Source organism: Hetaerina americana, unplaced genomic scaffold (assembly GCF_022747635.1).
Source record: "Hetaerina americana unplaced genomic scaffold, ioHetAmer1.1.p SCAF_4, whole genome shotgun sequence".
NCBI classification, from domain to species: Eukaryota; Metazoa; Arthropoda; class Insecta; order Odonata; family Calopterygidae; genus Hetaerina; species Hetaerina americana.
This window is the reverse complement of record NW_027286985.1, coordinates 77,704,333-77,730,352: the sequence shown is the minus strand read 5'-3', so window position 1 is coordinate 77,730,352 and position 26,020 is coordinate 77,704,333. Positions and strand designations below refer to the sequence as shown.

The following is a 26,020-nucleotide window of genomic DNA, read 5'->3' as shown; positions in this document are numbered from 1 at the left end:
TTTGCAATTTCCAAAAGTAGATGCTGGAAATAAATGTTTCATGTACACGGCCTTATAAAACTTTCTTTCTTTTTTCATTCTTCTTCGTTGCTGAGCCCAGATTTATTTGCAATCACCTGAACTTAAATGTTGTCTATGGATCATTCAGTCATTAAAAGATTACGTCCATCATATACAATGGATTTTAATCCAGTTTGTATCAACGGGTGAATTTTCACAAGTCAATTTATTGATGCTATTCTCTTTTAAAGAAATACGAGCAAAACTACCTTTGGTTGTTTCGCTCCTTGAGACAAATTCAAACTGGGTTTAACTAAGGGATTCCTCTGCTTTGAAGTCCGTTCTTATGCGCGTGTTTCTTGTCGTCACTTCACCGAATTTCACTTAAAAGTATTCAAGCTTTACCAATTCATTACAATCTGTAAGTACAGTGAATAAGGGTTGCTTAGAATATCGTACAACATATAGAGAGGTCAGTGTGGCATAAAAAAACATAAACACAGTAACCAACCCGAAGGTCGGTTTGGTAGGTGATGGCAGATTTCACCCAGTACTAAGCCCGACGGCGTGTGACAAAAATAACTTTTACTGCAATGCAATTACAACTGCAATTACAAAAAATAACGCTCTTAACAATATATCCCTGATTTCAAAACACTTAATTGAAACAACTTTATATTCTATGTGATAGGAATGTCCTTCTCGATATATTTATCAATAATTTACTTCCAGATAATGGGTTGGAGATGGGCTGTAATCTAAACGATTGCCTCTGCCCTTGTCTCCGAACTGGACCCGAAATAAAATTGTGTCAAGGTCGAAGGAACAAGATAACTCTCAGCTAAATATACTGAAGAGAATTGGCATTGTGGTGGAAATAAAAAGTTGTTACGTGATTTCACCAAAAAAAGGCGAGTGGTTCTCCGCTGAATAAAATCCATAATCGGACACCGTAATAAATGAGCGATCGAATAACTTGAATCTGGATACGAGTCCGTTTTTAAGGAAAAATAAAAAAGCCAAATTATTCAAAGCTCATACCTCACAAAGAAGGCAGACAGAGCCACAAAAATAACGTCATGAGAATTCTCATTTCACGCACTTGAACAAAAATTGTTGCTTGATGTGCCTTCCTGATTTAACGGAATGCATTCTCAAAAGAAAAATATTTTGATGTCATATTGCCAACACTGTAAAAAAAAGCATCAGAATTGGCCGTGCATCGATTTGAAGCCCGAAAGATACTGCAATACATCCGGCGGTGTGGTCACTTCGACAGGTGATTTTAAAAACAGGGGCACATCTCCCTTTCACCGAATTTGCACGGCAAAGTGACGTACCAAAAATATACACACACATGTACGCTACAAGGAATGTACACGAAATTTTTCAAATCTCAACAAAAGAATCTTCGTTATTGCCAGAGATCAATACAAAGTTTGGGGTGTGTACCTACGATTCCTCGCCTGCAATGGGATACAAGTTTCCTGGCGCCATCATCTTATTACGGGCATGACCCTTAGGAGATACTTTTGGCTTTCATAAAATTCAAAGTTAATATTGCTCCGCTTGTCCTACACTACTTTTGAATACCTACAGCCTCCTGAACATAAAATTGTCCACAGTAGCATGTGTTGCGGCTTTTAATTAGTGCGAATACTTTCAAATTCATTATTTCTTTGTAGGGGAAAGGGTATTGAAATTATCATCAGCATTGAATATACCATTTCTAGTCCTTCTACGGTATCCAAGACAGATAGACGTTACAGATATCCAATAACGATAATCCAATGCTCAGGCCTAAAAACTCAAACAGCTAATCCCTAAATAGAACGCACAAGCTATTTAAAAATGGTGATATTTTAAATTACACTACCCCGTATTTGGTATTAGATATAATTTTACTATTCCAAAATATTTTAAAATATTTTATCTAACGAGATCCGGATAATAAATATAGCTTTTCATTTTCATTCTATTGGAAATTGAAACGATTGCCAAAATGTAAAAGGGAAAGTGTACCTTCGGTAGGGTAATGTTACTCTCTCACACTATTGTACCATTTATCATATGAAGTAATCATGATATCTATGTGAAATTATAAAGTATTTTTTTCCTTTCCTTCGAATAATTGTGAACACGAGAGAGAGGCCGCGAGTACATTTTACCGATGAAATTACGCAGGAGTTTCATAATTTCGCTGTAACATACTATGCACGACACAAAGTGATACCGAAAAAAAATCAGATAAAAAGAAAAGAACAATCAGTCGAGGGAAACACGAAAGTAAACACATCGAAAACCACCGCTGTAGTCTTTCCTAAATGACTTCTGGGCTAAATGAGATAACTTGGCCCAAGGGATATTGCCCGGATGGGATTCCCACGTAGCAGAAGGTGGTTACAGACGAGGAGGGCATTGTCTGAAGGCTTTATAAGTCGGAGATAGGATGCTGTGGGAAAGAATCGTCGATGGGGCGGGCAGTTAAGACTCCTCACTAGCATCCAGGGGCCCCCGGCGGGATGAAAAAAGGGAATCACAAGAACTGAGTCGTCTCCAAACCTTGCAACCGATTCTCTCGTTTTTTTTTCTCCTCCCTTATCTGCTTAATAATATGACCTATATGCGGGTGGGTCTTGGGCCATGAAATGAGGCCTCGTTTGGACTGTCGACCCAAAAAAAAGTACTAGCATTCTTCTCTCAGAGGACGTCACACATGAAAAAAATACATGAATGGAGTCCCACTATAGCGAAGATTCGCGACCTTTTAAACGGAATCGATAACGCTGAGTCGTGGAATTTATATTGCGAGACAAGATTCATGCGAGCATTATACGCCATGATACACAAATTTATGTGCGTTATTGACCTCGGATCGTTGAAAAAATTTTATCCGCATATTGGCCCACGTATTTTTTTGGCACATTATTTTTCGTCCTTGCCTCCCGAGAGCTACATGGAAAAAACGCTTCTTCGAAGAGCTCTTCTTCGAGATCTGAATTCAGAAAATCGGATGAGGAAAACACGAGGAACAAAAGAAATCAATTTCTTCCATTTCACATTGATCGATTGCATACTCAGTTTTAAGTGAATAAAATCGAGGACAAAAAAATAACCCGCCCGGAATCGGTTAATAAGTCGTGAATCCACTCGTGCATTTGGATCCAATCCAATGGAAATGAATGCTTCCTACAGCTATCCTCTCGTGCTTGAAGGTCCAAGCGCGTACGGATGAACCACAAGTACTAAATTTGGGATAGCCCCAATTACTTAACTTCTGATAGCAAACTATATAGACAGCGCTTTTGGCTTCGGCAATTACTAAGCGCCACAGAATGGACCTAGGGATGGGACCTGAATGACTCATATTCTCTGACCGTTAGTTATGTCGCACAGACCGAAGGATAAGCACTGGTTAGTATTGATTACGGCCCTATGTCACGACTATTCCGAAGTGTTTCGCATCACCACCATTAGTCGACAAGAAATTAATAGCATCCTTCCAAAATCTCTCTAATTACTGAATAAATGACACGGTTTCAGGCGTAGCATGGTGGAAATCATTTATGATGAAAAAAGACAGAGATTTTCCATATAGAATTTTTTTACGACCTAGGTTTCGTTACAGCGTAACATCTTCAGGTCTTCTTTCATCTCTTTAATTACCTTCATTTCCGAGAGGCACCACTCGAAGTGTCGCAACATGAAAATTGGACTCATGGTCGTCACTCACCGTGTGACGACAGTTAATGTTACGCGCACGTGAATAATGCCAATTTTATGGTCCAATGGGAGGCGTGCGACTGCTGATACCACTTCCTCCACTGGCTGTGAGTTGGGGCAGGTGGAGGAGAAGGAGAGGAGGAAGGATGGAGGGAGGGAGGGAGGGAGTGGTGAGACTGGCGGGAAGACGATTGATGCTTGAAGCACGCTCAAATGAAGCCGGCCGGGATTCCCTTAAGAATTCTAATATCGCGGAAAGGGTACCCATATTTTGGCGTGGGAAACCACTTCCAATCCCCATTACAATGCAAGCGGTAAAACCTTTTGTAGACAGTTCCTATTTTTAAAACACTGTTGTCGTATAAAATCCATTCGTTGTCACACGATTGACTTAGGAGTTGATTGTTGAGCATTAGGTCAAAATTACCCACTTTCAAATAATATATGCCGACTTTTCGTTTATCTGTTAATTATCACGTTTAAAACAACAGAAAACACCCCAAACCAGCTTTCAATATCAGCACAATCGCAACAAACATCAAAATTGTGTGAAATATAATTTGTAATATCGTGAATGACTTGTGTTTTCAAAGGTCATACAAGATAAATTACAGATCTTATTTCATATAATTTAGCCAGTTGCTTTGACTGTTGATCGTTGATTTATGATGTGTTCCATTGCTTTGGCCTTGGTGATGATTTACAAATAAATCCATACGTCCGGATGTATTAATGAAGGCTGTAAAAATGCTGACCAAATACTCAACAATCAGCTTTACTCAAAAACACATTTGGCGCAAAAAACTGACTCACACTAAGTGGCACACAACAAAATCAAAACTAATTATGAGTCCCTTGAAAAGGAATCCAATGTTCCATTGTGATTCTGAAGCATACCTTCGCTTCATTTCCCGAGAAAATAAAAAGCGTGTATTTTTTATAGTGCATCATTATATTCGACATAATATTAACATGCGAGAGTATTATTTATCTGGATAAGATGAAGAAAGATATTTCCCAAAAAAATGAACATAACTGCGCCATTTTCAAGTCCATTGAACAGCTCACTATGAACCAGAACTGTAACGATTGAAATTTTTCAATGGAAAAAGCAGATTTGGAAAAAATATTCCCAGAACACAGCAAATATTTGTCACTGAATTAGGAAGTATTTTAACCTATCTAATACCAACAAAATCATATAGATTAAATTTTAAAGTACGATAAAAGTTTGAGTGCGAAACGGCAGAAAACGCAAGTCTCGATAAGACGGTGCAGCGCTACAATATACCGTAACGTGTTCGATGTTCATATAAGCTCATACAATGCGAAACAGCGATGTCAAGCCCAACAGAAGTGGGGTACATACCTTGCAGCATAAATGAGATGTTGTGGTGTTCATTTTTTTGCTGATTAATCATTAGAATGCGATGATGACGATCGTTGCGACTAAGTATTATGCAAGAGAATGGGTGGAGCCATGTACAAGTCCCGAGCCAGAGCCACACATATCACGATAGCTCGTGAAGGTGTTTAAGCTATTGGCTGAAGGGCTATTGCCAATAAGTGGTCGGGCACTTAAGAAATGCGGTAAATAAATATCAGTAGCAAGCATTGTACACACAGTTATATTTATAAGATAACATTCTGTTCCAGTAAATTTTCTAATCCCTTCGTCCTCCTGTGTTAAGATATTAGTTCCGATAGGGATCGTATTAACAAATTAAACATTCGCAGGAAAGGTCAAGTACTAAAACGTCAGTTTTTGTTAAGTAGTTCGTATTGATAAGTATTAATCATAAGGGAAGGCGACCGAAACCTGAGGTGATTTTGCCCATTAGGGATGGAGGAGTTATTGGGTAGAGATAGGACTTTCAGGGAATGAGGGGATAGCGGTGATCCAACTCGATTCCTGCAGTCAATAAGCCTACCTCGCATGTACAAGACAAGGACTGGAGCGATCAAACAAACCGCGATAATCAGATGCGGACATGTGATCAAACGCTATTGTCAAACCAACATAAAATTCACACAACAAATGCTTCAATTTCTGACGCAAAGACAAAACACTTGGCTCTCATTCTTAATCCATGAATGTGAGCTATCTTCCTTACTTCCGACAGGTGCGTAGTCATTTCTTAGCATAGCATCGCTATGCGAAATTAGGGTAGCCACTCATTTTCTGCATTCCCACATCCGAATTTCCCCAACCATCACGTTGTCCTCTTAACCGATTTTCCTTCCTAATGTCTGGAAAAGGTTTGGAAATGTTTTATGCAGATTGCTCATCCCTTCGCATACCACTGCCATATCCGAAGTACGTTCCACTACAGCTTCGATTTTTCCGGATCCCGCGCGCGCAATGGCCTACGCAAAACAGGAACTGGTCTCACACTAACAACCTTAAATAATGCCACATTATAAAAAAAACTAACAATACAGAGAAAGTATATTTAGAAAAAAATACAAGAAAAAAGGATTACATTTGAAATTATCATATCATTTTAGAACAGCGACAACTTATTTTGCCAAATAAAACTGGATAACATGATGCCTTCGATATTTTATACAATAGCTTTTTTTATATTTCATATTTAAAACACTATGATTTGATTCGTGTTATTAAAAAGTATATGGCACGCATTTAGTATAATTATTTTTCAAAGCACTAAGTGAATAATTTAAACACTAGCTTATTTCATTCGCTAGTATTTTGCCGTTTATACAGTGCAACTCTTTTGTTGAACAGTAAATGCCATAAATATATAACTGCTAGGAGCGCGAGAGCAATGCTCATAGATATTTTATAAAACTGCGTAGAAAGAGAGAACGTGTAATGAAGGTACACTGCACCATACACCACGATGAGAGTGCGCAAGTTGCCGCAATTAGAGATATATCGTTTGAATTAATGAATGTCGATCTGTCGAAATGAGCAGGGTCAGGAAGAACACGCGCAATTTTGTGACCACTCGTCAGCAAAATGGTGGCTACGAACTAATTAACACCCTAAAGAGGTAAGACGTTCGACTGCAATAACATCGCTCTCATCGGTGATTCCCGATCGTTAAGCCGTAATCCCAATTCGAGTTTCAATTTCCCGACCTTTAGAAAAAACAAATATTTCGACCCTTTCCCTTCAAATTGTTCCCTGAATTTTTGAGTAATTCTCCACTTTTTCCCGATCTTCCCGACTGAAGCTGGAAACTCAACCATCTCACACGGCCGTGCCCCAATGGGAAAGATACCGAGTTTGTCCACGCATATCACACTCGGGAGGAGATCCTCACCATTCGCGGTCGGAGGGGATGATTTACGATGGCAATGAGCGGAAAAGTCGCAGTTTACGTTACCGGCCGCCCACGTGTGCATCCAATAGGTACGCACGAAAATATGACCGACCACATACGCACCACTGGCTTTGGACATACCTAGTGCCAAGCTTCCCCTGCCACACACACCCAAGCGGTGGCATGCGGAATATTTTGAAATGATAATAATATTAAATAAAATAAAGCATGCGTGGAAGACAACTTTTACCTACCTGACCAGGTGGAGAGGGGGGGAGGATGAGTGGGGATATTAAGGGAAGAGCGGGTCAAGCGAGAGGGGTGCGAAAAGGGGAAAGAACGAAAAAAGTTCACTCACGGTCGCCATACTCAATCCCCACCCGGGAGGGATTTCCGCACGAGACGCACAAAAAGAAAAATATTTACAGGCGATCGTTAGACGCGGGTCCGCTGGAAAAAGAGAAGACTGACGTGCTACGGCTCCGCGATGTGGATTCGAGTCATGAAAAGTGGTAAAGGAAGGAAAGGTCGAAAAAAATATCCACTTCATGATTTTTACTTATCCATACAATCATCACAACTATCGATCCAAAGGTGATTTAGTGAGTGTGACCAGAACTCAACTGGTACTAAGCCATGCGGAATGTGAAAGTCACACAGGAGGGTGGCGGGAAGGCAGTTCCTTGCCCTCTGCCGCCTACGGTTTTCAAGGAAAGAAGATCTAGGAGGTAACCGAAAAATCTCTTCATTGAATTTCATGCTATATTTTCACCGTTTTTCATCATGCAAATTAACACGCAAAGTTATTTTTTTGCGTGACAACATATAATTTGATTATTCAATGATTTAACCTTTAAAATTGGATTATAACTATAGCTCAGCTCTATAGAATGAAAGGCTTGGGAGGAGGACAGTGAATTTTCAACATTCGCTTGAAAATAATACTGAAAGGTTTGTATAAAAAGTATCGGTAACATTTTTTCCTGACATGTGCAGGAAGTGCTGAATTCAGACCGTCGGTTAATTGTGCGCATGATCACAAATCGTTTTGGCAACGATAAGATGACAGTACACACCATTATCACTGAAAATTTGGCGATGCGAAAGATCTGCGCTCAACTGGTACCGATAGGTCTTGACAGACAGCCAAAAGCATGGTCGAGGGTCTTCTTGCGAAGACCTTCTGCAACAGCATCGTGACGACTCCCCAACTCCCTTACGGTCCCCCCGACTTGGCAACAGCAGACTATTTCCTATTACCAACAGTGAAATCCTCCCTCAAAAGACATCACCTTGGCATCTTAAGTGCCGTCAAATAAGCTTGAACACGTACCCTTAAGGACCTTCCGCCTACGAGGGAGCCTTCGAGTCGTGGAAAAGCCGCTAACTAAAGTGTCGACGCAAAAGGGACATACTTTGAAGAATTTGGAGACATTGGAGCAATATATGAAATAAATCTATTTTTCCAAAACTTTTCCCGATTCTTTTTATACAAACCATGTATATTAGAATAAATAGAACTCCATGTTTAGTATATAAAGACATGATTTTGGCCGCCCTAAATTGTAAAAAAGACTGTAACAGAGGGAAGAGTGCTAGGTAAACACTGTTGAGGGAAGAAGACGAATAAGCGTTTTGGACGGAATTCAATACTTCTTTTCAAGTACTAAAAAACTATTTTATTAGGTGAAATTAACACTTGTTCTGACCTAAATTTGCCGCCAGCATATATATAAACTTGCACGTTTTTTCGAGGTTTTTAGTGAATGTTTTTCCCCTTTTCCCTTTCCCATCTAACCTGGTGCTTGTCACAAACCCCCTGTCACAAACCTTTTTGGTGGATCACGGGATGTAAATTTAGATGAATTCAGGGATGCAAGATGTATCCATGTGGAGTTGGAGCAGGGTTTATCGTAATCTAGGTTTTAAAAAATTAAAATAATACGGATAAAGTATTTCCAAGAGTAATTTAATACCGCGTAAAACTTTTCAGCATGTTCACTTTAATGCCTATTTCCATAGTGATTTATTTTATTAGAATATTTGTCGTTCCGCTGAGACGAGTGGACATGGGGTGCCTGAGAGGGAAATGAAGGAGCAATGTGACTCAAATTACGACGTGACTGCTAGTACGACTGATTGTGAGTCATAATGCGAGGAATCATAATCCCATGCCAATGTTCCTGTCGATTTCGAGACACTCGCTCGTTTGTTTAACGCCTGCGTCAGAAACACATGGCACAAAAAATCCAGGTAATAATGCGCCGATGCATTCCAAATTCGTTTCACAAAAACACCAGGGGAAACTTGTTCCCCTATGATTTGTGATAATTAGAATGACTTTCTTTACTGTTGTAATAATGGAGAGTACATCGCGGTTGTCCTATGCCCAATGTCGAAATTATCTTCCGAACATTTGTGGAATTGAGTCGCCCTCTCGTGAAGGTTCATGTCCCAGTATAACAAAGAGCTACCCCCAGCAACTTCAATGGAATTAATCCAACCCCAGGGAAAATTTTCCCCACCGACTCCCTAATTCGCCATCTGGTACTGCTGCTACCAGGGTTAGCTTCGGATTCCAGTTTGTAAACCATTTAACATTTGCCATGATACTATTTCACTTATGACACCGTATTTGTTTACTCATATCAACCGCCAAGAATTTCATGAGACACGACGCATACATACGGGTATTCTTCTTGAGTCACAAATCCACTTAAGAGAGAAACATGAGCAAGGGGAACGATTACAGTCATGACTTAATATACTGCGACGCGTTAATCGATTGACTCTACAAACAGTCATTTTGGTGCGTGGGAAAGTTGAAAAAACCAAACCCTTTAGATGATATAATATTATCAAATTAGAGCCATTAATGTCAAACACGATCTTAGGTTTCAATTGACATTTGCTCATTTCGGGAGAATGGAAGCAATGCAAAAATGGGTTTGTACAGTCCAGCCAAAGAGGTTCACGTTTCAATCGAGACACCGTGGAATCTCATGTCTCCTTTCTTCGGCCTCCTATGCACTTCACTTGCCTAAGTATTCCAAACCATTGATACACACCACTCCTGCAACTCACAAGCTCATGAGGGCATTTACGCACGTATCATGTGCTTCAGTCTGCGTCAATATTCGGGTAGAATATGAAAAAATCCTAAACCACCACCACTCACGCTACACCCCACAATATAATACGAGTAGCATCATTTACTGAATCCTTTCCAATTTTCTGTTCCAATTTCTTCGTTAATTTTCAACAACATCCACTGCAATACCCGTGGAATTTAACAATTCAAATATTAAGATAATTTTTATACTTAGTTTTGGAAGTTGACTCTGGTGGGAGAGAAATTTGGGGTTAATGGAGGTGATCGCGTGATCAACAAGGGAATTGACTCAATGTTCTTTGACCTTTGAAGTATTTTTAGGATTTCCCCGACATTTTAATGATAGTAAACAAGAGTAAGGGGGTAGGGGGAGATCACATCCAAAGCGCAAACAACGGAATTCAAAATACGATCCTAACTCTCAATCGAAACTTAATTATTTTTTGGCACAATACCGAATATAATTTTGGTCATATTAATTCAAAGCTACTTATTCAGTGTTTTCCTCGGTCTAAACAATTTTGTCAACAAAAAAGAGTCCATAGACATCTTGCACCCATTAGATGATGGAATATGATCGTCTCTCAGCCCTGTGAATCTCTTAGTTATCTCCTAAGTCCCAAATTCCTCTCAAGAGTTTTAACATTAGGGGTCTTCTAAGAGATTCACAAAGCTGAGAGACGATTATTATTGCGGCCACTAATATTTCATCTCCTTCATAATTATTTCAGATAAACCTAAGCACAAGTCACTGTACCATGCTACTTTCCCTGTGAGACCCTGCATTTATCGAGGAATGTAAGCTAATCACTAGCCTGACTATAATGTACAAGTCGACATCCACAGGAGTTTCTCAACACTCTATAAGAACTTAATTAAACTCAAGATCGGTTTAGGAAACTCTAACGCTCAGTCATGATATAACGAAACTCTGTCGGAACGCGGTTAATTATGAAACCACTAGCGAACAAACTAAATTCTGAGACATTTAAGAGAGCGAAATGAACAGGGATATAGCCAAGGAGAAATTAGCTCGTTATATTCGCTGGTCGAAATACTAATCGAGTGTGAGGAGACCATAGGCGTTATGGGTGGGAAACTCGACGCCATAAGGGAACTCGGAAGCTTGTATGACGTAACTTATAGTCTTGGAAATGCATCACCCCTCTCTTTTCGTCCTCCTTCCGTCTGACCTGGCTCAACCCAAATCGAAAAGCACCCACTCTGTCTTCAGAGAAAAAGCCCTCTTTTGCTCGCGTTTTGGGAAGACGAAGAAGATGCACACTGGTCCTAGAAAGTCAAATACAAATCCTTGAAAGAAGTATTTCTAATGGCGATAAATGTTTCCAAAAATCATCACGTATACAAATTCTAGGCTTACGAAGTTTAGTAAAGTGTTTTATACAACTTTCGTATGGTTTTTATTTATAAATAGACCCATCGCTCTGATAAACTGGGCCTCTAATCTGGAATTCTTCGATACCTACATGAGTTTCGAATGGAAAAGCATTCATTTTAATCGAATTTCATTGCCTTTGACTCGAGGGGAAAATCAATTTATTTGCAACAAAAAATACCACAATGGACATCATTTCACTCGTCCCCTATAGAACGAAAGGCAACAATAGAAGATTTGATTAGGACAAAGACGGTGTTATATTAAGCAACGATGAGTTATGCTGTAATCAAAAGACGAATTTTCCATCTGATTTATCTTTAAGAACAGATCGAGGGATGGTTGGACTATGCACAAGAAGTTAAGAAAACCCATTTATCCACAGGAAATCAACAGCTAATATCGACCATTGGTTTAAATTCATAGGTGAGGGTAGAGGTCACTTCATACTAATCCCGACGGCAAGTGAAATTCATGCGTCTTCTCGGCATCTTTGGGTTCAGATGTGGTGTCCCTTCCCTTGTGCTTCCCTCGGTTTCTCATAAAGAACCGCCAACCCAAAAACATTCCGTTTGGGCCAAGCTGAGGGCGCCAAAGTCCACTTGGATCTGAACCCGGGCCCTTCGATAAACAGACGAACGCTCTATCCATTAGGCCATCGCTCCGATAAATTCAACAACACGTAACTATTAAATTGAGTAACTTATTTGTACTATTCTATCGTTTCATAGGGTTTAAATGTTTATTTTTCGGTGATCTTTGTACTTATTAGCTATATGAGTCTTTATGAGGCTTAACATCACCGAAAATAACGGTCGAGAGTCAATTTCCCTTATTACAATAATCTAAAGAGAGAGATAATAATGAGGCTGAAGAGGAGTTTCATAGAAAAAGAATTCGGTCGTTCGCTCGCTCACCACCGTCTCGAGAATGGGTTAAGCTCTATTTTCCTCTCTGAGAAGAATACGAAAGAAAAACTGACTAAATAAAAAGCACTTTAATTTTTTATCACGATCATTTCCTACGGCTAAATTAAAATACCAAATTAGTGTTTTCAACAGAGAAACATCCCTGCAAAACTTTAGGACTAAGATACTATATAAGAAATGTGCTTTTTAAAATATGGACACACTGGTCACACATTGTTCAGTTTATGAGCATTAGCTCCCCGCCTCGAAAAATTGTAAATGGGTTTCTATTTGAAGCTCCTTTTTATGTCTAAGTTCAATCTGGGCACTAAATTGAATAAATGCCTGAAGTTTAGCATTACCATTGACAGAAGAAAATCGTCTTCACTGGTAAGATAATAGTAAGTAAATATTTGTTTTAAAAAACGGAGACGATCTTTCCCTACCAACCAAACCAATTTTATCTACGGAATACGGGCCGAAAATATACAACAATTAAGTACTTAATCGTAGCCTTAGTTTTTAAAAGTTCAAAGGAATATCGAATGTGGATTATGATTTTCGTGGGAAGTGAATGAAAGGCATTTTTCCTACGTACTTGGAGCATCTGACGCTTTATTTTTACATAAAATCATCTTCGGGTACTCGAGGTGCCCTGGGTCTATCGGATAAAGTTCCCTCTTTTGACGACGCCACTACGAACAAGCGAAATTCTTTTAGCTCCGCAAAAAAATGTCGACGACGAATTTCTATTCAACATACCGTTTCGGACACTTTGATGTTCTCTTCTTTCTAAAAGAGATATTTGACGACGGATCGCTACAGGCAAAAGCCCATCATAAAACAAAGGAAGGAAAAAGTGAGCGCACAGGCCGAAATTTCGCCTACTTCATGTCAATTACTTGACTGCGTGACTGAAACTGCCACGTGTGACTCTCTCTCTTTTACACCACTGTACTACCTGAATCATACATAGTTAGACACGCGGTGACATACAATGAATAGAGTTCATTCTGCAAACGGTATAACCCGAGGATAGGTTGGCAGCATTCCTATATTCTTCATTTCTATTGACAATACTCTAACACACACAATAATATCCTGTTTTTATCGCACTTCTTTAGAAAAGCATAACTAACTAGATGCTTCGACGACAATATAATGAGCATTTAACACATGGAGAAGAATATATACGAATATAATTTTAATCTACAAATATTTTTTTCTTCCCTTTTCCGTTGAGGAAGGGGGAGGAAATTGAGGAGGAAATGGTACGTCGAAGAATGTGCTGAATTGAGAGCCAAGCGAGATGGAGGGAGGAAAGAAGGGTATTTTGGACGGCATGAAGCGAGTGAAAAGTATTTGCGTCTGAAGAATGATTTAATATAATGCAAATGTTTATCGCCATTAACAACGATTATAAATGCTAAGTTTCAAAGAAGATACAGACTCAATGTAAACGCTTTCGGGCCCCATCCAAACAGGCTATCTAGATGGGGTCTGATGGACTCCAATTAGCAGTAACCTCTGGCAGATAGACCACTACGAATATCATCACGGTATAATTTCACGCAGCCCTTGGTTTTGCACGTCACGTGTCCAACATAAATTCACAATCTTCGCTTAGCGTTCATCATACATGCATGTGGATACGAAATGTATTGGCACGAAACATTGAGGACCATTGAGCTTCGATTGATAACACCGACAGAAAACCGTCAAAAGTCGTAAATTAAAGCCCGCGGCCAACGGCGAGGCGTCACTCATTAGTGTCGGTATCGCCTCGGATGTCTGCTGTCACCGTCTCGAACCCTTCGAATACAGCGGTAAACACGCAATTCCGAGGATGGGACGCTCTAGACATGAACCATTCGCACATTTTCAAAGAAGAGGAAACACAACTTTGTGGTGAGTGCGGCTCGCCTCTGATCGTGAACGTTAAGGGACACCTGACGGAGTGAAATGTTAACTGTGTTGCTCGTGACAGGCTCAACGTCAGGGAAGAAACCTAGGGCACCTTCTAGGTCAGTGGTGCCCAACTGTTTACCCAGCGCGCCAGATTGCAAAATTACCCGAGTGGAAGTACATCACACTCTTTCAATATATACGTAATTATATTTAAAAAATCGAAAAAAAAGATATAAATGAAGCATTACTTAGACTGGACATAAGTATGGGTAAGCTAAGTCCCTTGGGGAGCTGTATAATTTATAATATTCCTAATGATTTAATTATCTAGTATATGATGCAGGAAATATCTTCGCGGGCTGGAACTGGCCCACAAGGATCACCGCTGGTCTAGGTGATCTCCCAGAGTGCCCCAGCAGTATGCATTATGTCATTGTGCTTTCCACCAGGTAATTTTTTAAATTTCAAATGTTAAGGCGGAGAGCGGTGCGAAAGGGCCCTCGCAGAATACGACGAATCCCTATTCCCCTAATATCACTGCCATACTTCGGATTCCTTCAGGGCGAGAGAGAAGGGATAGAGGGAAAAGGAGAAGGATCGCCTCTTATAAGGATGGTCCGGCAAGCCCCCAGAAACACGATTATAGCGCACTCTCCCGGTTGCGGAGTAAATATAGATGGAGCCGCCGCCGCCGAGGAGATGATGAGGTTAGCGGAGAGTGAGGGGAGGGAGAGAGAGGAAGAGGGGGATGGAAAGGGATGGGGAGGGAGACAGAGAGAGAGGGAGGGAGGGAGTTAGAGAAAGATAATGGGAGAGATGGGGAGAGGGAGTGAGTAGGATCATGAGGGAGATAAAGGGATACAAAGAGGGAGGGAGATATTTGATATTTTACATTATTATTCACCAGGATCTGGTGAGGCTGCAGCCTCCTATATCTTTGGCTCACAATTCCTAGGATTCGGGAAGTGTAGTACGTGATATATACAGGTACGTAAGGCGGTGTAGAACAATTCAGAGAGATGTCCGGAAAAACATAACGATAGCAGAGGAATTAAAAGATATTAAATCAACAGTAATGAGAAGAAAAATGACAACAAGCCGGTAAACGGAAGTACAGGTGCAATTCCTTAATTTTTTATAAACAGATGACAAGAAGTCAAAAGAAAATCATTAACTAACGTTGTGGAGCTCGTGTACTGCATATATCAGGGGAGACTTGGTGGTATACGTCCCTTCCGAACTAGCCCAGCAGGTATTTCCGGAAAAGCGACTTCAAAACTGACAGCTTGAGACTACCTAATGGTCACCGGGAGGTGCATCTCAATCGCATGGGCCGTGGAGGACCTCCAAAGAAACACTGTGGCATCGTCTGGTATTCTAAACGTGTAGCCTGAGCACCTGATGTTGACCGGGAGAGTATCACATAAATACTGAGAACGGGGACGAAGAGATGGGGTTCGCCCTCTTGTCAGAGCTTTGAGTGTCCCGACACGGACATAAAATATTTGCTGGAATGGGGAGGAATAAAGCTTATTAAATGAGCTATAATATTATCTTCATGCATAGTGCTTTTTATTTTCGCAACGTGGCACATGCATTTAACCTTTACCTCAGATGCCATTGCTTTACTTCTCAATATATTCTCTCTCTTCTCGGAAATATGACTTACGATAGCGAAATTTACTATTAGGAAAATTATGGTAGAAATTCGAGGTGAAGTATTCCTGTTACATGATTTTGTCAGCTTACAAGATTAAAATATTGAATTGATAATTAGCTGTATGCATAGACCTTTTCAACAATGAGCGGCGTCTTTGGTCAGCGCGATCTCAAACTCAAAAACATTCAAATAGTATACGAAAGTTATCGCATGTTCATTTGTCGGTAAGCGAATCCTTTACCGCAGGCACATGATCTGGCCAACCTATACAGAGAGAGAGAGAGAGAAATAGATATATAGATTGATATTCGCCTATATTTTGGGGCGAGATTGAGACTATGAGACTGAGTCTCTTCTAACACCTAACCCTTTGGAGAGAGAGAGGAGTTAGGGGAAGTCATCAGCATCTCCTCCCAAATTTTTGCGAGAGCGGGAGGAGAAGTGAGTGGGGAGTTGGGGGTGGGCCATGAGTAGGGAGGGAAAGAAAGCTGGATGGTAAAAAGGCGGGAAGGGGTGAATGTTAGATAAAGGATCGAGGCGGGTGGGATGAGGATGGGGGAGATGTAGTGGAAACAAATGGGCGGGCATGATGTGGCGTGGATACATCGATGCACGAGACTATCCATTTAGATTCGTCCTGAGACACCTGAGGAGGGTTCAAATATAAACCGGACTTTGTTCCTAAGCGAAATTATTGAGTAAAATATTTTTCGAAAGCTATGTTTTTTTCGCTAAGTTCTCGATTATTTTTTACAAAACATCTCCCACGCAATACAACTGAGCCATTGACAAAGAAGTGATACGTTGTTGACAAGGTTAAAGTTAAAACGTTGACAAATTTTAAATCGAAAATCTTAATATTTTGAGCATAACTTCTTAATCGTAGAGTATTAAATATCAATTCAGGGACATTCATTCTTAACACGCGTATCCCAATCAGATCGAGAGCCCATGGTCCACACCGACAAATGTGGTCCTCGAACAATATACAGAAGGAAGGTGGCATCCTAAGGAGCACGTCGAAGACCTGTTTACGCCTTTCAGTCGTCTCAGTATTGGTGTTCTATTTTGAAAGGCCGGCGGGTGTTCGCCACAAAGTGATCCCCACGAACTCGGGCAAGTATTTGAAAAATACACTGATTGGCAACAGGGCGTATTTACATACACGGTATAAATAAAAACTAAGAGAAATCTATTTCCCATCTATTTTTAAGAGAAAAAATAGATGGGAAACATCGACACTAAAGGAGAGGAATCAAAATTTGGTTTGAGTTGGGAATATGGAGTATGCAATTAAATTTGCGGGAAGGAGACAGTGGTCCCGAAGGGTGATGGAAAAGAAGACAAGGAATGACTATAGAATGGTTTCAGGCGTCACTTAGGGGAAGCGATTTATTTCAGAAAAGAAATACTTGTTTATTCCACATATATTTTATTAAACACGACCCAGGTCTCGACTGACTTGATGATGACTGTGTAAGTCGAAACCCGGGTCGTTTTTAATAAAATATATGTGGAATAACCAAGTATTTCTTTTCCGAAAGGAATGTCTACTCTTCTATCTGTTCCCCAAGATCACTTGGCTACTTAAAAAGCTTTCTGTTTTCGTTGAATGGTCCCATTACATTTCCTAGCAAACATTTTAGTGTTGAATTCTTAGAAATGAAATTAGAATTCCTATCATTTCTCCGTCGATTCATATTTTAGCGGTGTTTTCGCCGTCCGCGTTACCTGCAGTATTTTCTTTCTGAAATAGGCTCACACTGATATACTGGCTCAAAGCAAATATGGCAGATAAAAAAATCATAACTGAAGGAAATCTGGTCAACATTGAGGAAAAACGAAAGAAAATGGGAGTGACAGTACATTTATTTCGAGGTTTCTTCACCATTTTCAAATCCAAAAAGTTCCTAGCTTATCTTTCAACTCAAACCTATTTTGCAATAAAGCTTCCTCAGCGATAAAATACCACGGATCTAAAGAATCCTTAACCTACTAAAAATAGTCGAAGAAACATTCTGCCCGCCTTACGTATTTTGGTTTCGGTAATTTGGGACGTTGATGACTATAAAAACTTAATAACTTTATCACGTAGCATTCAGCCATTTTACGCAGTGCTTCATTTACTGCGATACAATCTCAAAAAGAGATTTCAGAGGGATGGCAAGGAAAAAAGAATAAAATTGATGGAACATAAAATCGAAGTTTTAAAGTATATTACCAAAATATTGACATATCGCGGATATGTGAAAGCATATCGAGGTATCGTCCAATAAATTGACTCCTCATTCCTTCAGTTACTAAGAGCATACCTCAGATACTGGAAAGAAAACATTCAAGTCATTAGCGGTCACAAATTTCAAACCTAGCTAAAAATTTAGAACCGAATTGCTGCATTCGGAAAGCATAGTTACCCAGGGTGAATTCTTTCGACTTGAGTCCTTAGTGAAGAAAGTGCGCTGACAGCCCCTAACATTGTCGGGAGTGAGCGAAGCTATTCGCGGCTCTCTCAAAAACTGATTGTCCTCAGAAAACCCCACCGGAAATTAATACACAATAACTTTCCGATGTCATTTACTTTAGACGGTGCTCATCTCGCCTTGCTGTACCCATTGTATCATCTCTTACCAAATTAACTCTACAACACTAATCCTATCACAGTGACCTAGTGACCTAATCACAGTGGGAAAATCATAGTGATCTGAAGATTTTTATACTTAATCATTATAGTACCTTGGCAATGACTTACTCACATCGTCTTGCACGCGCTTATAATCTGAAATATTATGTGTAAGTTTAACACCATCATTCTTTCCCCCATCCCATCATCTTACACATATTGCCTCCATTGACCTCGTCAATGGGTAGTTTAAATGCGAGGCTTGCAGAAATAAAGCGATGCACAGCAATGATTAAAATAAAATGGTTACAACGAGTTTTAAAATTAAAAGTACTTTCAAGATCGAGTGAAAAGAAAAGCCCGGAAGAGATGCTGAAAAGTAGAGAGAAAGTAATCGGGCATCCTGAGGAACAATGGTATCCCGAAGACCGTAACGGTAGGGTCCAAAAGAGGGAAAACTAAAGAGGGAGGCCGAGGATGAATTACGAGGTGATGACGGACATATAGTAGTCCCACAGAATTACGAAGGAACGAAGAGACTTGGCAGGCACAGTATATAGTTGGGAGAGCTTCTGCAAACAAATACTCGGACAAACGTAATATTCGACAACTGGGTCGGGTAATTTGAATAGTGACACCTCAACATGCAGTCCATGCGCGACGGCATATATATTGCACATTCCGGGGCATCGATATTAAACAAGCTTGGAATACCATTATGTGGGGATTTGCGCTGGTAGGGATAGGGGTGAGAACGCGATGGGAGGAGCCGGAATGGGTTGGGGCAGGGTACTAACTGGGAAGAGAGTGAAAGGAGGGGGGAGTAGGAGCCGGGGGAATGGCAAGGTTTCGGCGAGGGGGAGAGAGGGAGGGATAAGAATAGAGAGAGGGCTCGCAGGGAGAGAGTTGGGGTGAGGCTAGGAGGAGGAAGGGGGCGCCACCCCTCTTCATCTCTTCTCCCTGACCGACTCGGAAGTGAGAGAGGAAATAGAGGAAGGCGTTGGGAGTGGAGAGGGGGGAGTAGGTTGGGCCAAGCGCGTTAAAAAGGAACGCGGGGAAAGAGACTCTCCCGTAGTAAGTGGGTCGCGCCACCCCGCGGAGCGAAAAGGGATTGTCTCGCCAGCAACGAGATGCTTCACATCAAAAGCCGCCGATGACGAAGACGGCGACGACGATGATGATGATGGCGGCGGGGATAAAGCTCGTCTCACTCGGCGGTGGAGGATGGCGAGGGCGACGGGGTTTCGACTTGGCAAAGGGACCGGTGGGCGGAAAAATCGGGCGAAAATGCGGATGTTTACACATATAGCATTTTCGGGAGGGGGTTACGGCTAGGGGCGGCGGAGGCGGCAGGGGAAATGTGGGTCGAATTGTTACCGCGGGCGCCGAATCCCGTCCCTTCAGTCGCGACACTCCGGAGTGCATTCCCCGGAGGAAGAAAAAAAGGGGGCGATTGAAAATGGGTGGAAGGATGCAGGAGAATGTTCAATGAGATCCTCCCTATCTCTCTCCCTCTCTTTACGCCCTTTATCCCCTTCGAGAAGAGATGCCCCTTTGAAGATCAAGTTGAAGAATTAGAGGTCATAACTTCTGAAGACAATGTCTCCACCGCCCATGCTCGGCTCAAAAGAACGCTCTCCTTACCCCTCTACCTCTTTCTCTCTCCCGCCCCACCGCAAAGCTGGACGAAATGAATGAGACAGATTACCAGTCGCCGAAAATGAGTTGGCGAGGAGTTTTCAATTCATGGGGTCCCCTAGAGACAAATGACTCTCCAAGCTCCCACAATTAGCTCTGCTCATTTGGGTAGGACCAACACCCCTCACCTTGCAACCGTACTTCAGTGATTTTTTCGTACTTGGTACACCAAAGAGAGAGAGAGAGAGATCCAAATTTTCTTTTCAAAAAAGGAGCTTAATGAAAAAAAAAAATTTGTAAATAAAAGATGCCAACTGTAAATTACACTTGGAGAGTGAGTAGAATCCCCCTTATTCAACCACTCTGGGGAGGAATGTCCCGGTGGGTGAGGCGAAAGGCCGATGAATCCAAAAGCACTCGCGAAATATTATTTTAGGACTATTGAATGAATAATGACTCTACATCGTCTTCAATACAATTTTTCTTATAAAGGAATGGCAGATTAGTGAAAACTGTACGTATTTTTTACCCAACTCACTCGGTCTAATCCGATTTTTTGCTGCTTTGGTAGGGGAAGCAATACAATTGTATCAATTCAACAAAATGTCCACATTCAGAGTCGACGATCTTAGGAAATCATGCTCAATGTTCTTATATCGGTCTGGTGCTGAAATAAATCAGGAGGCACCATCCTTCACAATTTCTCGGGATTTTGTTCTCCTCAAGATCCCACGAATCGGAAAGGATGTGCACTATTATAAGTATATGAAAAGGTTTTATCATTCTCAACTCAGGAGAAATCATGGCAGGATAAAGAGGTAGGGGACCGGATATCGAATCTCTCTTCTATTTCACAGCGGTAGAAAATACCCGAGGGGATGCCGAAATTCTTAATGCGAGAAGTGTTCTTGGAGGGAAATCATTTCAAAAGTATAATTTTACACGCATCATAGAGGATACTCGCAATTTATTCTACGTTTGCTTGAGATTTTTTCGCGGGATGTAGAATTTCTGCAGTGTAAAAATCATCTATGTGTAATTCTATATTTCGATGAACCTCAACGGATGTCACCGTTAAAATGGCATCTCTCTCAGTCCTTACAATGTTTTCTGGCGAACCATTATAACGATGACGATATTCAGAAAAATGGAATCTACCACCAGTAATGGAGACAAAATTTCGGAAAAAAACGTGTGTACTATACGAGTGTACCATAAAAAACCATAAACACATTAAACAACCCGAAGGTCGGTTTAGTAGGTGATGGTAGAGTTCACCCAGTACTAAGCCCGACGGCGGGTGAAATTCACACATCACGGTAGGGGGGGCCAGTTCCTTTCCCTGTGCCGGTTATGGTTTCCCATGAAGACCTGGTACCCGAAAAATCACATAGCTTGGGTGGAGCTGCAGGTGCCCAGAGTGTCTGGGCCCGGTTGCCCGGGAATCAACCCGGGACCCTCCGGTCAGCAGTCCAACGCTCTACCCACTGGACTACCGCGACCCGCTATATAAAAAAACCATAAACACAGTAATCGACCCGAAGGTCGGTTTGGTAGGTGACGGTAGAGTTCATCTAGTACTAAGCCCTATACGGCGTGTGGATATTCACACATCAGGGTAGGGGAGCCAGTTCCTCTCCCTGTGCCGGTTATGGTTTCCCAGGAAGACCTGGTACCCGAAAAATCACATAGCTTATATATATATATATATATATATAGTATATATATATATATATATATATATATATATATATATATATATATATAGTACACTCAGACAGATAGTTCTGTCCTCTCCTTAGAGAAAGGTGGGGTGGACCACCGAAAATTCGCAAACTAACAAGGATTGATTAGCATAAAACTTGGAAAATGAATATTAATTCAAAAACAGTAAAACTAGAATACGTTGCCAATGGGTTTCATAAGTTAGCTCTTTTGGCTCTAGTAAAGCAAAGATACTTACATTTAAAAACAGGCGAAAAAACGCAGCCAACTTATGCTGTAAGATCTGCAGGATTTTTCTCTACTAAATTGAATACGTGTATGTTTTTACCCCAATGGGTACAGACATTCCATAACAACGAAAGAAAAACTGCTGATACAAAAGAATTGGTTTCTTAGATTGAAGTCAATTATAAAAGTAAATAATGGATAGTAATACCACTAACAATATTCCTGGAACCAGTTTTGTCACGCTCGGAATCGGATCATTCCGTTTCTGCAAAAATTATCTGAAGATATTCCGAGAAATCTAAGGAAACCTGTTATTGGTTTAATTATAATTTTTGCAAGGAAAGGGGATGCTATTTAATGATGTGACGCCGTAGTGAAATGACGAAAAAGTTATTACGAAGAGTAAATGTTTTATAAGGCAATAAACATTATTGTTTCCTTCCACAGAGCTGTGTTATCATGCAATCCCTCATAAAATAGTTTGCCAAGATTAGTATAATTCAATATCCTACGAAAACTTTCACCAACGCGTAATTCACACCACTGAAAATAATGCACGATAATTAACAGCAAAACAAACATTTAAACATGCTGAGAGATTATGGTCCAACTCTTTTCACGGTCCCAAGTAAACTGGAACGCTGATGGCACTGGGTGACATTACGATGCGCTTTATCCTCGAAATTCGGCTGATGTACTTGCGGAAATTAACCGACCTCCGCGAGCTTGGATGATCCACGAGCGGTCGAGCATCCGGATTGAGTGGGTCAAGGGCACGTGGAGGTCATTCAAGCTCGTTTCCCCGCTTCGGGAAGAGACAATGAATGGGTACATGGCTCCATTTGGGGTACTTGACGGGATTATGAGAATCAATCGGATTACATTCACTGTACTTGAAGTGCAAACAAAACGGGAGGTTTGTTTGGTGACATTTAACAAAATATCGAATTACAATCAGTCCTCTGTGCATAGAGAAGGAATGAAAATCATAATACGACGTTTCCCAGCCTCGTAACTTATCCAAAAAGTGTTTACCACCGACAATTTTGTACTTTAACACCAATCTAATATTGTGACTATTTAAAAAAAAAAGCTTGCGAGCGTAAAAACTGAACAACTTCATTTATGAAACTAACTCAGGCTGGTAAAAAAAATGTTTGAAAGATGAATTTTGTAAACCTGTGTGCTTTCATAGAGTGGAGGAAGTGCTAGTAACAGTAATTCAACTGAAACGTTTCCATAGATGTTTGAGAGTATGTTATTCCATCGGCAAAAGGGCGCTTCCCGGTAATTAAAATTTTTCCCCCCCCAATTTAATTGCAATTATTCTTGTGAATTTAAATCATTTTCTTGGCAGAGCCGCAGACTTGCAAATCAGTCACCCCGTTGCAAATCAGTAATCCCGTTGCAAATCAGTCATCCTTCAGTTAATGGTTATATATTACACAACACAGGCAGGTTTTACGATTCTAAATTATTTGTTCGAAATAAAACTGAAGGAAAAACACTTCCAAGAAAAGTTATGAAAGAATAAAATTAACAGGTCACTTACCGAAGATTGAATAGGCCAATAAGATAACCATTTCGCCTTAAAAAATTAACACAGTCAAGCGACAATTTCCCAACGTCCAACAGAAACAGTGCGCTTTAAAATAAAATCAACAAAAACAACTTTTTTAAATTCCACCAAACGTCATCTATTGATTAGTTTTTCTTTAAGGTAGGAATGTATCCGTTGAATACCCTCCTCCGTGGGAATTCCTTGGGAAAAAATATTATAACGACTCCTTAAGACACACTAAAGGCATTCCTGAGAGACGAATCTCTTTTTTTACTCGAAGGCAACCGGCCCGCAAGCGATTACGCAACATCATTCGATCGATATGTAACATGGGTCCACGTGACTTGTGGGTATGCCCATAAAGAAGAGGCATAAAAAAAAGTTCAACGGAATACGCACCCGGAAGGTATATATTCATAAGGTGACCCGAAAGGAGTTCTGGCTTCGAGCCGCAATAAAACACGAGGCTCCAGGGAACAAAGGTTGACACTCGGGCTCATTTATATAGTATACGTGCCCCACACAAGCCGTCGGGGGAGGTCGTTTAATAGGTATGCACTGCATTCTTTGCATGAACTCCGCCAGTGCCTACTTCGAAATATTTCAGTGAAACTATCAAATATTCACCAAAAATGAGAAGCAGCGAGTACTTCCGAAAGAGAGAGAAAAAGGTTTCGCAGATTAAAATGTTAAAAACCAGTCGCGCAAGAACGAAAGATTGCACATGACCATCCATCTTTACACCGGGGCGCGCTCTCTTGGGCCCAGTATCATCATGTCTCGTTTAATCCAATCGTTAGTTGATGTGAACCTTTACTAGGAGATTACCGACAAATCCGATTTTATAAACAAATTGGATTGCTCATTTATGGATGTAAACATTGTAACCGTATTAACAATTTGTCAGTTATTGAACTGTTTCACAGCCAGTTTTGACCATTACTAGAACTCCTAACACTAATTACTGGCCTTAATCGGAAGTTTAAGTTAGCCTCCAAATTTGCGACACATTATAAAATCTGGTCTTAGTATCTGATTGACTAAGTGTCAAATAAACTAAACAAATGGTAAAATAAAGGGTCAACGTAAACAATCGGCTCTCAGTTATGTTAAGTTTCAAATAAAAACTTTCCATTCAAAACGTATGAGAAAATTCTTAGCAGTAAATCTACCTAGTAACTGACATTTAGCGGAGAAAACTGACGGAAATAACCTTTTTCGCCCTCAAAGTTGTGGAGTTGAGACCTTCGAATTGGATCAGTTCACTGTCTACAGATACGAGCATTTTCAAGAAAAAGAAAGCAAAGTATAAATAAAGAACGGACACTTAGAGGCAAGGATTTTAGTTAGAGATAAGCGAAGGCTAAATAATAGAGGGGGGAAAAGAACTAAAAACAGGAGAAAAAGTTCCGGGTAGACCAGGTGATTAAATTCAATGTTGAATCCATTCAATAGGCATCTACTGACATGTCCATGTAAATGAAATAATACAGCCCTAAGTTCAGCTTAAGTACATAAAATCCTTGACCGAAACAATATTCTTTCCGACAACGAAGAGGATGCTTGTGTTGACAAACTAAAAATAACCCAATTCATAAAAAAACAATGACTACAGCTTTCATTCACTTCAATAAAATAATGACTTCATTAATATTCTTCCTTTTCCGTCAATATGTTCAGTAAAAAGAGTAATCGGAACGAATGACATTGCGAAATTCACATCCGGATACCTCTCTTCATGCACAAAAATAATGCGGGTAACTGCACTTATAAAAAGAAAGTAGACGATGAAAAAAAGGCAAGGATTTCGTTTTCATTAATTAGTCAATTGGGCATAAATTCAATATAAACTGAATGGATGCAACTTAATGCTTTACTGAAACTTCATAAACATAAAAATGAGTTCCAATAAAAATGGTAGGACATCAGTATTATTAATCAGTAAAAATAAAATCCACGGGACATTTAAAAGTCAATAAAACAATGTTCACCGCGAGATTACATACTGCTCGCTTCACATCAGGCACTTCTCTTCTTTATATAGGGGGAGGGGGGACGATAGGTAAGCGACGGTTAAACTCCAAAAATAGAATAATTGGTCGCTCTTGTTAGCTGATGTACGCAAGACTGCAATCCACCACACGGCACCGAACTACTCGTACTTGAACTGGAATCCATCTCGCTCCTTCCCTGATACATTTTTTTCGCCGAAGCCCTATTTCGGTGAATTGATGGAATTTTCACGAATGGA

At 40.4% G+C, this 26,020-nt stretch overlaps 1 protein-coding gene across 1 annotated transcript in view; it reads right to left on the bottom strand.

Annotated features, from left to right (window-relative positions):
• Nucleotides 1-26,020, bottom strand: part of Ttd14 (TRPL translocation defect 14) — a 180,134-nt gene that overhangs the window by 72,354 nt on the left and 81,760 nt on the right.